At 38.2% G+C, this 17,487-nt stretch overlaps 1 protein-coding gene and 1 pseudogene across 2 annotated transcripts in view; one reads left to right on the top strand and one right to left on the bottom strand.

Annotated features, from left to right (window-relative positions):
* Positions 1 to 17,487, top strand: part of SYT9 (synaptotagmin 9) — a 198,041-nt gene that overhangs the window by 3,899 nt on the left and 176,655 nt on the right. The gene's annotated exons all lie outside the window — the stretch shown is intronic.
* Positions 3,607 to 3,970, bottom strand: LOC132661398 (ubiquitin-ribosomal protein eL40 fusion protein pseudogene; annotated as a pseudogene).

Genomic DNA, 17,487 nt, shown 5'->3' with positions numbered 1-17,487 from the left:
AAGGAAATGAGGTTTCTGTGTTACTAAAAAATATTTTTTTAAAAATATTAAGTGTGTGATGTCTCTCAGTTCAACAGTCGCCTGAAACATGAATGTGTTCTTTAACATCAACTGGTCTATGCTCACATTTTGTAACTGGAGACTTCACACTCTCTCCTCAAGTGGGCCGATTGATTGTAGGACAGCATTTATTGTTAGAAGATTTTTTCCTGGTATGGAATGAAGAGTTCTGTTTAACTTTCACTCATGGACCTTGGTTGCACTTTTTTTTTCCCCAGTTAAAAACTATTGGTTTTTTCCTTTGGCTGTAAGGAGGTAGAGATGTTAGCTTTTCTTAACCCACTGTTTCCACATCTGGAAAAGAAGGGAGGATTGTGTCATGTAATTTCTAGGTTTTAACCACGTTGTATTATTTTCCTTATAAGCCTTTTCTTCTCTAGGGTGCCAACCGTGTCCATGCCAAACTCTTTATGTAGGTCATTTCATTTAATCCTCATGACGTCTTCTAAGACCTTGCTGCTCCAAGTGTTCATCTGTGGACCAGCAGCATCAGCATCATCTGGGAGCTTATGAGAAACACAGACTCTCAGGCCCCACCCAGACCCACTGCACATGAATCTGTGTATTAACAGGATCTTCAGATGATTTATAGGCACATTCAAATTTGAGAAGCATGGCTAAAAGAGATTGGTATTTATGAATAAACTGAAGCTCAGAGCTAAACTAGCAGCAAGGCCATGGGTTCCATTTGGAAAGGGTTGAGTCTAAGTCAAAGTAGCTTCTTAGATAAACACATTACATGTACTAAGAATCTGAGAGTTATTGTCAATGAAAATTTCCTAGGTCTTTTTTCATAAGAGCCCCCTTCAGACCTCCTTTGTCTATTGTGTTCTTCTATAAAGGATTTAGTCTCTAACTGTAGGTTAAATTCTACGCAGTTGTAAAGATTCAGCTTAATTTTTAGGTTTTATGTTGACATTCCAGCTTTGTGTTTCTAGAGATTTTTCTTCATTTTGTGGTCAGGGTGTGAAGAAGAGCCTTATGGCTCATCATTAGTGACTTCTCTTTTCAAGTGGGCATTGACCTTCTCAGGAAAAGCTCTTTCTAAACAAATGGTTTTCAACCTTGGCTGCACATTAGCAACATTTCCGGAGCAAACAAATAAAACAAACAAAGAGTTACCAATGACTGAGCTTTACTCTAGACAAATTAAATCTGAGTTTCTGGTGGTGGGGCCTGTTATCAGCATATTTTTTAAGTTCTGTTGATTCTAAAGTGTTGATTCCAAGTGGAGGACAACTGTTGAGACCATCAAGCAAAGGATTAAACCACCTAATCTGCTCAGCTCAGCTCAGCTCGTATTTCTTTCCTGAAAAATTAGGAAAGATGGTATGGAAAGTCAGGGGTGTTGTTAACGGTTGCCGTACACATCGACTGATTCTTTATTTTCCTTTGATAATATTGCCCCCAATTTTTATTTTGAGGTTTCTGTGAAAATCTAATGAGATCCATTATGTTCACCCAACTTGGGGGGTTGGGGGTGGAAAGAAGAACAAACAAAGAAAATCGTGTCCGAGCAGTATTTCATTAAAAAGCCAGAATGTGGAACCCTCACTAATGTCAACTGGTACTGAATTAGAATGAAAAAATTTATTAGAAGATGTACATATAAGATAATGATTAAATATAGTTTCTAAGGGAAAACTTCAAAATAATGAGCAAGATTAAATATTAGTCTTATTAAAAATTTCACAGATAGTCAAAAGAGAGTTAACCTTAGAGCACTAGATTTTTATGAATAGACATTAGGATGATGATGCACAATGGGATTAATTTTTAAAAATTAATGATAATTGCAATCAGGAAATAGTCTTCTAAGGAATGAGTGGCATATTGGTTGCACAATATATGAAGATAATTTGCATTTGCTTCAGTGACATTTGAGGGCTTCTTCATAAATATTTTATTTAAACAAGTGTGTTTTCATCTCTGTGGGATTCTTCTACATGGACCAGTGAGTGGTTTAGTCATGAGGTAATTATCAAGAGGGAAAAACAAAAGCAAACTGTGGTAAAGGCATCACAGGCTGTCCTGTGGCCAGCTGCCTCTTTCAGAATAAACAATCAAAAGCACAAACTTTTTGATGTGGGCTAACGTCTCAAGGAGAAATTAAGCTGACACCTAAGGGAAATCACCTAAAATGCCCTGTTCTGTATAGAGCATAGACTTTTCTTTCATGGTGAAAGCATATCGGCACGTTTGTGTTTGTGTGTGCACATGTGCTTTCTTGTATGCTTGGCCTAAAAAAATTTGTAATCCCTCTTGACTGAGTTACTTGAAGGACCAGACAAGTTTACTTGCTAAAGTGTAGAGAGAAAGGGGAGGAGCTTAGAGAGAGGCATAAGTGGGAGAGCAATCTCACTTTTAAATGGATTAATATGGAGGGTGCTTTTTTACTTTCTAAATGAAATCACAATTTAAGCCATAATGTGCATCACAACCTTTTCTTTTCAGTGTTTTGTTGGGGTTAGTTCTAGGAATGACTTTAAACCAAAGCAAACCCTTAATGACTAGGTTTTGCAGATCTCCTTGAAATATTCATGTGTCCTTGTGCGTGTATTTTATCACACAAAAACTTTTATATCAATATTGATGGAACTGCACCTGAAGGGGGGAAAAAACTCAGCCAGGAAATCAAGATGACAAAGTGGGATAAAGAAAGAGCTTTACAGTCAGAATCTGATCTTGCTCTTACTAGCTTTATGACTTTGAGCAAAATATTTAACTCTTCACTTTATTCATCTATTAAAACGGGCGTGGAAGGCTTCATGGGAGCACCGTGCCCAGACTAAGTGCTAGATTTTGGTGGTCCTGGTATTTATCTGTTCATGCTTCTTCTCAGCTGTGATCCATGGGCATGCATGTGTTTTACCCATTTCTAATCACTCATAGACAGAAGTTTCCATTCTACTTTTTCTGTATGCTTAGCATTTTATCACTGCTCGTATGTCCCTAGGTGGATCTCTGTGTCTTAGTTTCCTCATCAGTAAAATGGATTACCAGTGTTTGGATAAAATATAGGATGCCCAGTTCAATTTGAATTTCAGATAAACAATGGGTAGTATTGCATGGGATAGACTTATACTATACCTGTCATTTATCTGAAATTCAAATTGAACTGTACCCCTTATATTTTTATTTGCTAACTCTGGAAACCCTATTATAGTATTTATCTCACAACACGTGTGAAATAGTTACCATAGTACCTGGCAAATAATAAATGTTCAATATAGTAACCATTATTACTATTATATTTTTCCATGTTGAACAGTCATTATTGTGCAATTTTAATGATGACTATATATATTCCGAAGAATAGGTAAATCTATTCCACTTGACCATGCTTTTTGGCCATTTCTAGCTTCTAATTTTTCATTACTATAAATACTATTTTGTATCTATAATATCCTACTCCCTTTTGGGAGATTTTCTTCTCCTTTTACTGCTCTAGTCAATGCAAAGGAAACTACGTTGAGGCCCCAGGGCCCTGGGGCTTTGGCAGGAGGACACCCTGACAGCAAAAGGAGAGCTGGTGGAGGGGCCTCATTAGACCTTCTTCTTGGGGTGCAGGCTGTGGGGGTGGCTGCACTTCTTATGGCAGTCCAGTACAGTATCTGATTCTTGCAGATACAACTCTTACAGTTGTATTCCTGGGCCAGCTGGTGGAGGGAAGTCTCAGTGATGCCATCCCGCAGGCGATGCAGTAAGTATGGGGTGGACTCTTTCTGAATATTGTAGTCTGAGAGAGTGTGGCATTCTCCAACTGTTTGCCCACAAAAACCAGATGCTGCTGGTCAGGTGGGATGCCCTCCTCGTCTTGGATTTTGACTTCAACATTCCCAGTGCCGTCATTGGGTTCAACCTCTAGGATGATGGTCTTGCCTGTCAGGGTCTTCGCAAAGGTTTGCATGTCTACATCTGCCACAAGACTGCGGCCACTGACCGGCTCGGCTATGTCCTTAAAGAGGAAGAAGTGGAATATTTCTTAATGATAAATTATCAACAGTGAGTTCAGATTGTTTTCCTGTAAATTTTCCACCTTAAAAATAAAATCTTCCAGTTATTTTACCAGCAAAAGATGGGCTTATTCAGGAAAGAATTGCCACATGGGACAAACAACCTGTGGCAAAACCATGGGAAATCTGGAGAACAAAGGTACACCTTTTTAGGGAGAAAAGGGATAAATTGGGAAAGCTGTCATAAACTAAAAGTCCATTGGAGTAAACTGGTGGCTTCTCATTGGCTGAGCTGTTGAGTGGGGTGGGGATAAGAAAGCGTGTCTTCCCCAGGTGGGATAGTAAAGTAGCATCCATGTGCAAGATCAAGTCCATCTCTTCCTGTTGGATCTGCAGTGGTAGGGCATGGGAGCTCCCCTTCCCAAACCTCCTGACTCCATTTTAGTAAGGTTTTCCATTATTTTCACAAGATCTATGCCAACTATCCCTGCTACATAGCAAACCCACTAGCATTAGATGGTAATAATGTGAAGAAAAACCTGCTAATTTAACAGGTTTTAAGTGGCTGCCCAGTTGTCGTTTCATTTATATTTTTTTGTTGGTGTTGGTGCAATTGAATATTTTCAATGTTTTAAACCTACTTTTGTTTCTTATGTGAATTTTCTGTGTTTGATCTCTATCATGTGGCAGTTTATTTTTTGAGAATCTTAATGTTTTTCCTACTAACTTGCATTAGTTAGAATATAAATATTCTGTCAGATCAGCTCACAGAAGGATTAGTTCACTGTTCAGTGAATGAGCTCTCCTTGTCTGACTACAGTTAATCATTATACTAGACCGATTTTTGAAATTTGAAGGGTGCATCAACAAATTGGGATTCACTGTAATATTCTTTTTTGGGGGAAGGAGGTAAGGTTTAATTGAACAATGTTGAGAATTTAGAGTGTCTCACTTTCTGCCCATAATGGTAAAGAAAAAAATCGACAAACTGTAACATTCTTTCCAATGCAAAGTACTGCCTTTATTTATGTGAAATATGAAAAAAATTGTGATGCAACTTGGATCTCTTTTTCTGTATGTTTTCTCTCCCTCTTTCCAACTCGTCTTCCCCTTCCAGCAATTATGAAAACTTTACTCTAGCTACACTGACCAGAACACTCTTTTTTAATTATAATTAAGTTAAATTAAGAAAACATTGGAGTGCCTCGTAATTGCCAGGTACTCGGTTAGGCATCAGTAATTCAAAGATACATTAGACATGGTTACTGCCCCTGTGGCTTTGAGATAAAACAATAATTGCAATTAATAAAATGAAGACAGGAAGGGAGATATATATGGGAAACAGTGCAAAGAAAAGAGGAGAGAAGTAATTAGCTGGCTTGAGTGGATCTGCAGAGGATTCCTAGAGAGGTTAATTCTTGGGTGGAGCACTTTGCCTGGAATGTGTGGGTGGGAAGGACATTCTAGGAATTTATAAAGGTCCTACATCAGGAGGAAATGGATCTTTGGTAATAATAGTAAGTAGAGTATGTGTTGGGACTGTTGAGGGAGGAGTCTGTTCTAGTAAACACTGGTCAGATCGTATGCCATTGTCAAAGTCCCACTGAGGACTTGGGCTAGAACACTCTGATGAGGAAATCTTAAAACAAGTATAATTTACTGTGATGGGTCTAGAGGACTCATTCTCAGCAAAGTACTCTGGGAGATTTCAGGATGGCAAGGTTCTGTGAGTGCCCATCTCTAGTCTCTTTGGTTGCTCATGGGAAATAAGCTCAAGTTGGTGGTGATGCTGCTTTTTTTGTCAAAGGTAAGGTCTTGACAGATTGGAGTCACTGAATGATAGATCCCTTGTTTTAGATACCCAATCATGTCATCCTGAAACCCAGGTATAATTACCTCACATAATTGTACAAACTGCCTTTAACAAATTTAGTCATCTGGTTCAAACATCTGGCTCTAGATATCATTTCAGAGTATGCCAACAGTGACATCTTGCTTCCTTGCCTGGTTATTTAATAATGAAAAAGCAACGTGTTCAGTTACATTGCAACCACACAGTATGTGGATATACACAGTCTGTTTTCTCTGATATTATAGGGCCCACGAGGGAGTAAGCATGGCAGACCTGCTTAGTGCCCACCAAGCCATGCTGTGGAGATGGTTATTTATTCTGAATACAGGAGCTTCCAGGTAGTGGGCACAATTTGTTAAAATAATTGAATTGGGGGCACCTGGGTAGCTCAGTCGGTTAAGCATCCAACTTTGGCTCAGGTCATGATCTCACGACTCGTGGGTTCCAGCTCGCGTCTGGCTCTGTGCTGACAGCTTGGAGCCTGGAGCCTGCTTCGGATTCTGTGTCTCCCTCTCTCTCTCCTCCTCCCCCTCTCACTCTCTGTCTCTTTGTCTCTCAAAAATGAATAAACATTAAAAAATATATATTTTAAAATAATTGAATTGAACGCCCTTAGGTGGGTCATACACTTTCCACTTTTTTTATCCTCCCTTACCCCCTCCCCACACACATAAACTTTACTCATTACGTTTATAGGATATGCCTGACTACTGAAGACATTTCAGTTTGCATCACCTATAATACTGCAGACCTGCTGAAGGGTTTTAAGCTGAAAATTAAGGTGAGCAGATTTATCTTCTAATTATATCACTCTGGAGACAGGATGGAGGTTGATTGGAGAGATCATGATTGGAAATGCCATTTACTTACTCATCAAATGATTACTGAGCATCCCCTATGTGCAAGGCTCTGTTCTAGGTATGGTATATAGCTAGATATGTAGATACAGTATTGTGTATATAGTAGGGAACCAAGCAAAATAAAAAGCTTTCCCTCATGGCACTTACGTGTTCCTGAGAGGAAAATTATAATACATAAATAAGTTAACTAATTACATAGTATGTTAGATGGTAATAAGTGCTAAGGAGAAAAATAAAACATGGAAAGAGAATAGGTATGGGGACCAAAATGGCATCACTGAGAAGCTGATATGTGAGCAAAGGTTAGAAGGAGGTGATGGGAGTAAGGCATGCACACGTCAGGGGAAGAGCATTCCAGGCAGGTTTAAAGGTTCTGAATCAGGCACATGCTAGGTATTAGCCCAGGGCAAGAGAGAAAGACATAGGCTGGAAAGTGATGGCAGGGTGATCACAAGGCCCTATTAGCCATTGTAATGAATACGACTTTTACACAGAGTAAAATGGGAAGTCATTGAAAAGTTTTAAAGCAGAGCAGTGTAATATCTGACTTAGGAATAGAAAGGATTAGTCTGATAAGACTGTAGAAGAGTGAGGGTAGAGTCAGGGAAAACAGTTATTTGACTGCTATCATAATTTATGTGAGAGATAATGGTGGCTTGGACCAGAGTGATGGCAGTGGAGGTGGTGAGAAATAGTCAGATTCCAGGTGGCTTGAAGGTAGAGCTGATAGGAGTTACCAATGGATGGATGTAGGGTATGAAAGACAGAGAGGAATCCAAATGACTCCCAAGATTTTGGCCTGAGCAAGGGAATAGAGTTGTAGGGGAAGTAAGTTTGAGGGGAATGATTAAGGGCTCAGTTTTGAATGTGTAAAGTTGGAAATGCTTATTGGTGAGTCAAGTGGGGCTACAGATTAGTAAGTTGGATATATAAGCCTGGAGTTGGAAAAAGATGGCCTGACTGGAGATATAAATATAAGAATTGTAGGTATAGAGATGATATTTTAAATGACTCTGGCTGAGATGATCTAGGAAGACAGGAGAGAAGAGGACCACTAGTTCTGGAGGTATCCATCCAACACTAGGAGGATGGAGAGAAGTCAAGGAACCAGCCAAAGAAGACTAATAAAGAGGGACCAGAAAATCCAAGAGTATTGACCTGAAAGCCAAAATGAAAAGCCAAGGAAAAGGTATATCAAAGAGGAGGGCATAAAAGTCATTTCAGGGCTACCATTAGGTTAAGTAGACTGACCACTGCAGTTAGTAGTGTAGGGGTCATTAGAAATGAAGTTGATAAGCAGTTTTGGTGAAGAGGAGGGAATAAGAGCCTGATTGGTGTAGACTTAAGAGGAATTGACTGGCAAAAGTAGTAGTTGGTGAGGGAAGTAAGATCAAGGGGTTTTTGTTTTTTGTTCTAAATTAATGTGATGGGAATGATCTAGTGGAGAGCAAAAATACATGATGTAGGACAAAACAGGAGAATTGTTGGAGCAGCATTCTTTTTTTTTTTTAAGTTTATTCATTTATTTTGAGAGAAAGCACGTGTGTGAGCATGAGTGAGATAGGGGCAGGAGGAGGGAGAGAGAGAGAGAGAGAGAGAGAACCTAACTCGGGGCTCCATCCCATGAACTGTGAGATCATGACCTGAGCCGAAATCAAGAGTCAGATGCTTAACCAACTGAGCCACTGGAACAGTATCCTTGAGCGGCTATTGGGATATCTTTACTAGGTGCTCAAGGATGAAGTCTAGCCTGCAGATATACATCTAGGAGCCATCAGCATAGAGATTATATGTAAAGCTAAGACATTAGATGAACTTACCAAGGAAGGAATGAAGATTAAAAAGAAGAAGTCAAACTACTAGTTAGAGGTTAGTAAGATGAGCAGGAACCGACAAAAGAGACTGAGAAGGAACAGCAAGTACTGTGGGAGAAAAATCAGGAGTATGGTGGCCTGGAAGTACAGAAAGTATTCCTGGAAGGAGGGAGTGATCTTTTAAGTGAAATGCAGCTGATAGATCAAGATGAGAACCAAGCACTGGTTGCATTTAGCAACGTGGAGCTTCATTGATGACCTTGAACTGAGGGATTCTGAAGGAGTTGTGGGCAAGTGAAGTTCATGAAGAAAAGTTGGAGAACATACCCTACATTTTTGAGTTTTATAGTGAAAGAAAAGGAAGGAGAAAATAAGTCAATAGATGGTTTTTAAATAAAGGAGAACGTGATTACAAATTCGTTTGCTAGAGAGAAGTTAAAAAGGATGCAGAGGATGTGTCCTCAGGCAGAGGAAACAAAAGCAAAAATAACCTGTTAGGACTCTAACAAAATAAAAGGCTTTTGCACAGTAAAGGAAGCCATCAACAAAACAAAAATGGAACCTACTAAATGGGAGAAGATATTTGCATTTGATATATCTGATATTGATACTGATTGATATTTTGATATATCCAAAGTAGCTGAAGAACTTATGCAACTCAACACCAAAATATCAAACAAAAACAAAACTGAAAAAATCCACCATAATCTGATTAAAATGAGCACAGAGGGCCTGAATAGCTATTTTTCCTAAGAAGACATACAGATGGCAAACAGACACATGGAAAGTTACTCAATATCACTCATCATAAGGGAAATGCAAATCAAAAGCACAATGAGATATCACCTTACACCACCTGTCAGAATGGATAAAATCAATAAGGTAAGAAACAACAAGTGTTGGTGAGAATGTGGAGAGAAAGGAACCTTCATACACTGCTGGTAGGAGTGCAAGCTGGTGCAGCCACTCTGGAAAACAGTATGGAGGTTCCTCAAAAAATTAAAATCAGAATTATTATGTGATCTGATAATTCCAATGCTTGGTATTTACTCAAAGAAAACAAAACAACTTAGTTCAAAAAGATATATGCACCCTTATGTTTATTGCAGCATTATTTATAATAGCCAAGATATGGAAGCAACCCAAGTATCCATTCATGGATGAATGCATAAAGAAGGCATACACACACACACACACACACACACACACACACACACACAGAAATATTACTCAGCCATAAAAATCTTACCATTTGCAACATAGATGCAACATAGATCTAGATGCAAATCTTACCATTGGAGATGGTATGCAATTGCATTGCGTGGATGCAAATCTTACCATTTGCAACATGGATCTAGAGGGTATAATGCCAAGGGAAATAAGTCAGTCAGAGAAAGACAAATACCATGTGATTTCATTCATATGTGGAATTTGAGGGGAAAAAAACATAAATTAACAAAGAAAAAGGAAACAAAAAAAAACACATAGTGTTAAATATAGAGAACAAACTGGTGGTTACCAAAGGGGAGATGGGTAGGGGGATGGATGAAATAGATAAGGAGGATCAAGAGTACACTTACCATGATGAACACTGAGTAACACAGAGAATTGTTGAATCATATTGTACACCTGAAACTAATATAACAGTGTATGCAAATTATACTTCAATTTAAAAAAAAGAGATAAAATGATTTAGGGGATTGTATTACCTGAGTGCTGTGCTTGAGTAGGTGGGTTTTTCAACAGTTCATTCATTGTCAGCGAGTCAGGAGTCCAGGTGGGCAGATATGGTTTGGAGATCATATAGAAGTTTGTCTTCTGATTGCTCTCCCATTCTTAGTGAAAAAGGAGGTAGCAAAGTTATCAGCTGAGAGTGAGGATGGGGTGGGAGGTTATGGAGGTTTGAAAACTGGAGAGGTATAAATGATAGTCCAGAAGATGGGAGAGTAAATGGATCAGGGAAGTACAACGTACTTGCCAGGTGATGTTATGGGCCCACTTGAAGTTCATGACCATGAATTTGATGTGATACCCACCACCTTAAGCATGAATGTTTTCCCCACCACGTGCACCTGTGTTTGTGCAGGCATGAAGAAACAGGAGTTACGTTTAAGCAAGGTCATGCTGATATATAACAATGAGAGAGTGGCAAAAGAGTTGAGGTATAAAGAATGGAGGAACTGGGGCAATTGACTCTGGAATCTCATCTGAGTAAGGAGGGGAGAGTAGACATGCAGGGGCAGGAAAGAGATTGGAGGCTTAGAGGATTGTGTGGGATGATTATTGGGAGCATAGTGAAGAGGAGGGACTGCAGTTGTTGTTATTAACCAGCTCTGCGATGTGACTGTGGAATGAGGCCCTAAGGTAGGGTGAAGGACAAGTTATAGACGGAGACAGGGGCAAGAAGACAAAGACCGTGGTTTGGGAAATATTGAATTAACCACACGTTAAGACAAAAGTAGTATTGGAGAGAGTGACACCAAGCCAGGAATGGGAGGAAGTGGGGAAATGGACTGTGGAATATAGATGTCTGTGACAGGGATGGGTATGTGTAGGGTAGTGGTGCAGTCAGGCAATATGAGATTCAAAGCTGGGGGATTTTGCAGAACACCAGAAGTAGTATTAGACTATTAGTATTTAGGCAAAAGAGTTAAAGGAATGTTTTAAGGCAATGGAGTTGGAGAAGAGGGGATTGATATAAAACATATCTAAGAGGTAAAAATAATCCGTATACTGATATGGAGTAGAGGGATCCTAATTTTCCAATTTTTGGCATAAGTGCCTGGAAGGATGGTCATGTAACTTATTGTTTACTACAAGAAGTTGAGTACGGTTTATGCAAAAAAAAAAAAAAAAGATTAATTTTAAATGTGTTAAGTTTGAGGATGTATGGAAATCTGATGCAGACATCCAGGTCTGTTGACTGGTGGACCATTGGGAAGAAGTTACTAGAAATCAGGAAGGGTGAGAGATGGTTGAACACTAAGGTCCCTTCCAACTTGAAGGGTTTGGGAAAATGATTCTCAGTTCCAGCTATGCATCAGAATCAATTGGGAAACTTATTTTTTTTTTGTTGTTTATTTTTGAGAAAGAGAGAGTGGGGAGGGGCAAAGAGAGAGGGAGACCCAGAATCTGAAGCAGGCTCCAGGCTCTGAGCTGTCAGCGCAGAACCCATGAGCAGTGAGATCATGACCTGACCCAAAGTTGGCCGCTTAACCAACTGAGCCACCCAGGTGCCCCTCAACTGGGGAACTTTTGAAGACATACTGCCCTGTTCCCTGACTGACTAAATCAGAATCTTCAGGGGTGATGCCTAAAGTGTCTCTATGCATGAGTCTGGTGTGCATCCAGGGTTGCAAATGACATGCATTTATGGCCTTTATGGATTGAAATTACTTTTTACAGCCCCATTGTCAAAATAAATGCTTTAACCATCTGTATAAAACTGTTATAATATATTAGGCAAGGAAATCCAAGCATGAAAATGCTCTCACTATCTATCATTGATTCTTTTTTTTTTTAAACCACAGTGGGAGTTATCTCAAATTATTAGTACAGCTGCTGTTGGCACAACTAATAATAAATTCTGCAGAAAATTTTGCTGTAGAACGTGACTGTAGCACCCTGGCACGAACTAAAATCATGGTCTTCTTTTTTGTTAGACATGTAATATGATTGTCATTTATTTTTAATTTAGGATAACCATACTGTAAATAAGCTCTGTAAGAAACTCTAACTAGGCCGTGAGCTTAGAGAAGACACGATTGCTTGATTCCTATACTCTACCACTTGTTCTTGCCGATATGTTCACTTCCTATGAGGAAAAACTCTGGAAATAAAGAAAGAGGTATAAATGGGGGACCACATTCGAACCACTTTTAACACTTGACACTGAAAATCTCAGGTGCAACATATTTTCAATTGTGATTTTTTCAAATAATATGGAAGTCCACTGATGGCATAGCTGGGCCAGCTCTGAATGCTTCCCAAATTATTTCAGAAGGAATGAGAAAACTGTTGTTTGCTATTCTTTAATCTGTTCCACCATGACTGCTACTTTAGATTTAATGTCACTGTAATATACCAAATTTATAGGTCATCCTTCTCCTGGGGCTTTTAAAGTGCTTTGTGTCTATTACTTTAATTTTGGAGGGAGCTAAAACTCATCATGTTATGGAATTTATTTCAGAGAGTATACAGCAAGAGCTACAAAATCTCCCAAAGTGTTTCTTTTTTCCTTCCACATGCTGTTGGGAGAAGCATCCATTGATTGTAACTCCACACTGCTTTAGAGACCATTTATGGGTGGATTACTGTAGGCTTTTCTGGGGGGAAATCTAATCCCCAGAGGTTCAGTTTGAGAGGATCCACTCTGCAGGCCGATAAAGATTTAAATCACAGCTTTTTTTTCCATTACATTGGTTTTTTTGATCTTTTAATTTTTATATTGTATTATATGTCAATGACTCAATCATAGCTGTCTTCCCAGTGCCTCAGTATGTGGGAACTGGGAAGTTAAATTGGACAGATTCACAAAACAAGGGCCCTATAGCAAATTCCTTTATAATAAAAAGATGTTTTAGGGCTTGCAGTCACAGCACTAAAGGACAGTCATCAGATTTGATTCAGGGAATGGAGGGAGAAGTGGGTGTTAAATAGTGGCCTTAATAATGCAGCTTAGAACATGGGGAAATGTCAGAGGAGGATCGAGTTGGATGTACACTACCTGATTTTTTAAATGCTCAGGAAATGGTTTCATTTAATGTTTTAAAATAACATGTGCAAAATATCTGTGGATTTTATATTTATCTGCTCTTTTTTCTAAGGCCTCATGCTAATTAAACTAACATTCCTGTATAATAAGCATACTGAATGTGACATAAAAGTCATCAAATAAGACTTATTTTAGGTTGGTAATAGTGCTATAAACAATGAAGACCACTCATTAACTTAATGAATCAAGTAGTATTCAAGTGTATGCAGGTAAGTTTGTTCAAACTTCCAAGTTAGAAACATCAGAATTATGATTGGAGACCATCATACTTCACCAATAATGACACATCAGTAGACAGTAAGTAGACAGAAATAATATTGCTAAAAGTTTGATTCATAAATACCTATGGATTTTCTAGTCACCAAAAGAGAGAAAATGTTCATGGAACATTTTAAAAAAATGGTTCAGTACCATATAAAGGGAACTGATCAGTCCATAAAAAGGGAACATTCATTCCAAAAGATCAAAGTTGTAGAGGCCACATTTACTAACCATAATGCAGTAAAACTATCAATGGGTGAATAACAGGTAACAACAACACCAGGAGCCTAAACTCCTGAAAACTGAACTCTTTTTTAGAGATCTCTTTAGTTAAAAAATCAGAAATGGAAACTAAAATTCTAGACATTGAAAATACTGTGGAAATGAAAGTACATATATTAAAACTATAGAGTGCAGTCAAAGCTATATTTAGATGATAATTCATAGCTTTCATTAATTCTAGTAAATAGAGTGATAGAAAATGAATACACCAAGCATTAAACTTAAAAACCCCCAAAATGTAGGAGCAAAGCGTTAGTAAAACCAAAAGAAAACATTCATGTATTAGAAAGTGAAAAATCAAACACACAAACAAAAGTGGTATTAATAAACAAAACTGAGATATGCTTTTTTTTTTTGAAATTTACATAAGTAAATATTTTGTTGTTCTGACCAAGAAAAAAAAATGAGAAAACAAATACAGAGTAAAAAGAATGAGAAAAAGGATTTAATGACAGATATAGAAGAGATTAAAAAACATAAGAAAATTCCATATATGCCAATGATGTGGAAATACAAATTGAGTAGAAGTTATAAAACATCTCAGAGGAAGTATAGAAATATTTAGAAGATGCTGAATGGTGGACAAAGAATATTTGCCACACAAATTTATAGGCCCACATATTTGTATAGGTCAAGTCTATCAAAATGTCAAGTAATCCATCATCTTCTTCTTTGTTGGAACCATAATAGTCTTTGCAAATTTGTTTTAAATTCTCATTGCAAAACATTTTACATGAGCACAAGAATTAGATAAAGGTCACTACCACTTTCATTGTCCAGAAAGAGTCACTGTTACTTCTTTTTACAGAAGTGAAATTGCCAGATTTAAGCTTATGCACTTTGAATATTCAATACAAAACTATCAAGTTGTCCTCTGGGAAGAATTAACAATTCACATAATGTTAAAACTATTCCATAGCATAGGGGCACCTGGGTGGCTCAGTTGGTTCACCTCAGAGCCTGGAGCATGCTTAGGATTCTGTGTCTCCCTCTCTCTCTGCCCCTCTCCTAGTCATGCTCTGTTTCTTTCTCTCTCTCTCAAAAATGAATAAACATTAAAAAAATAAAAAAAAAACACTATTCCATAGCATAGAAAAGATATAGAAAGCATTCCAGTTCACTTTATGAGCCTGATATCAAATCTAACGAAGACAATAAGAAGAAAGATCTTTAAATTAATTAATTAATTAATTATTTTTGAGAGAGAGAGAGCAAGCCGGGAAGGGTTAGAGAGAGGGGGATAGAGAGAGAATCCCAAGCAGGCTCCTCAATCTCAGCACAGAGCCTGATGTGGGCCTCGAACCCACAAACAGTGAGATCATGACCTGAGCCGAAATCAAAAGTCATTTGCTTAACCGACTGAGCCACCCAGGTGCCCCAAGAAAAAAGAACTTTATGCACATTAAAACAAAACAAAACAACAAAAAAAAAAAAACAACAACTCAATTAAGCACATAAATGCCCAAGTTGTATGTTAAGTAATAGTAGAATAAATATAGCTTTTTAATGATATACTGTGACCCAGTGGAATTTTCTCCTGGGTGTTTACTTTGAGGATATAAGAATGGGAAAGCACTAGGAAACCTATCATTCATTGTGTGAATAGGTTTTCGGGTGTGTGTGTGTGGGTGTATATGTGTGTATAAAATACATAAAGTTATTTAAGTTTATTTTTGAGAGAGAGAGGAGAGCATTAGTGGGGGAAGGGCAGAGAGAAGGAGAGAGAGAACCCCAAGCAGGTTCCTTACTGTCACCACAGAGTCCGACACGGGGCTCGATCCCTCAAACTCTGAGATCATGACCTAAGCTGAAATCAAGAGTCGGGTGCTTAACTGACTGAGCCACCCAGGTACTCCTAAAATTATTTAAGTTTTGATAATGTTTACACAAAAGTAACATAAACTTTTCCTATTTTTTCTCAGTCTCCATCCATTCCTTCATTAAAAAAAAAACTTCACTGAGGCATATTTTACATTTTCTATAATTCAGCCACTTTTAAGTGTACAATTTAGTGATTATTTAGTAAATTTATGAAGTTCTGCAAGCATCATTATCAATCATTTTAGAATGTTTTCATTGTTCCAGTTAAATCCTCATGTCCATTCACCATTACCTGGTTCCAGAAGACCTCTACTTTCTGTCTCTATCAATTTGCCTTTTCTGGATTTCAAATAAATGGAATCCTGCAATATTTGATATCACTTTTGTGACTGGATTCTTTCACTTAGCCTACTTTTTTTGAGATCCAGCCATGTTGTACAATGTGTCATCAATTCTTTTTTATTACTGGTTAATATTTCATTATATGGATATACCACATTTTATTTATCCATTCGCCAGTTCATGGACGTTTGGGTTGTTTACAGTTTGGAGCTACTATGAATAATTGATACTAAGAACATTTAGGTGCAAGTCTTTGCTTAGATGTATGTTTTCATTCCTCTTGGGTGCATACCCAGAAGTAGAATTGTGGGGTCATATGATGACTCTACATTAGCATTTTGTGGAATTGCTAAACTGTTTTCCGAAATGGCTGCACTAGTTTACATTTGCATCAGTAGTGTGTGCGGGTTCCCATTTCTCCACATTCTCAGCAACGTTTGTCATTATCTTTGTTATGATAGCCATTCTAGTGTGTGACATGGTGCCTTATTCACAATACATGATAGGTTTTTAGAGAAACAAACAAACATAATCACGTCAGATGATGCCATAACAATTATATGATAAAATTCAATATTATTCTTTGTTAATACCTGAGGGGAAAAAAGCTGCTATCCTAATATTAAGTATGATGATGACAACAATGGTATTAACAATTACATTATAACTAGTAACAATAATAATATTGATGAGACATAATAGAACTTGAGACCAGGTATTACTCTAAGCTTTTTATATAATAACTCATTTATGGGGCAGCTGAGTGGCTCCGTCGGTTGAGCGACCGACTTGGGCTGAGGTCATGATCTCGCGGTTTGTGAGTTCGAGCCCCGCGTTGGGCTCTGTGCTGACAGCTCAGAGCCTGGAGGAGCCTGCTTTGGATTCTGTGTCTCCCTCTCTCTCTGCCGCTCCCCTGCTCACTCTCTGTCTCTCTCTGTCTCTCAGTAACAAAAACGTTAAAAATTTTTTTATAATAGCTCATTTAACACAGCCACCTTGGGGTAGGTTCTAGTGTTATCTCCATTTTACAGAAGAGGAAGCCAAAGTGTCGCATAAGTGATGTGTCTGCCTCCACACAGCCAGTTAAGTCTTGGAGCTGGAATTGGAATGTAGCCATTCTGGATGCAGAGTCCACCCCATCAAACTTTACAATGTAACATGGAGAATCTCATTTCATCTGGGCCCTCAGTGCCTCCTGGTAGTTCTTACTTGTCATCTGGCTTCTTCCTTGCCCTTTTCTCCCTCCTCTCAAGCTCTACCTCTACCCTCAACTTCCCACTTCTCAGAGAAAATAAAGACTATGCAAAAAACCAGACAAACCTAATAGAACAGAAATAGAGTAACATGGCATTATTGTATTTAGTAAACATCGCATTTCAAATCATTGGGGTGGGGGGATGGATTATTCAGTAAATAATGTTGAGAAAAACACCGTATTTCTGCTCTATACTCCAAATTTGTCATG

Source organism: Panthera onca, chromosome D1, assembly GCF_046562875.1.
Source record: "Panthera onca isolate mPanOnc1 chromosome D1, mPanOnc1 haplotype 2, whole genome shotgun sequence".
Lineage (NCBI taxonomy): Eukaryota > Metazoa > Chordata > Mammalia > Carnivora > Felidae > Panthera > Panthera onca.
This window is presented reverse-complemented; position numbering and strand designations above follow the sequence as displayed.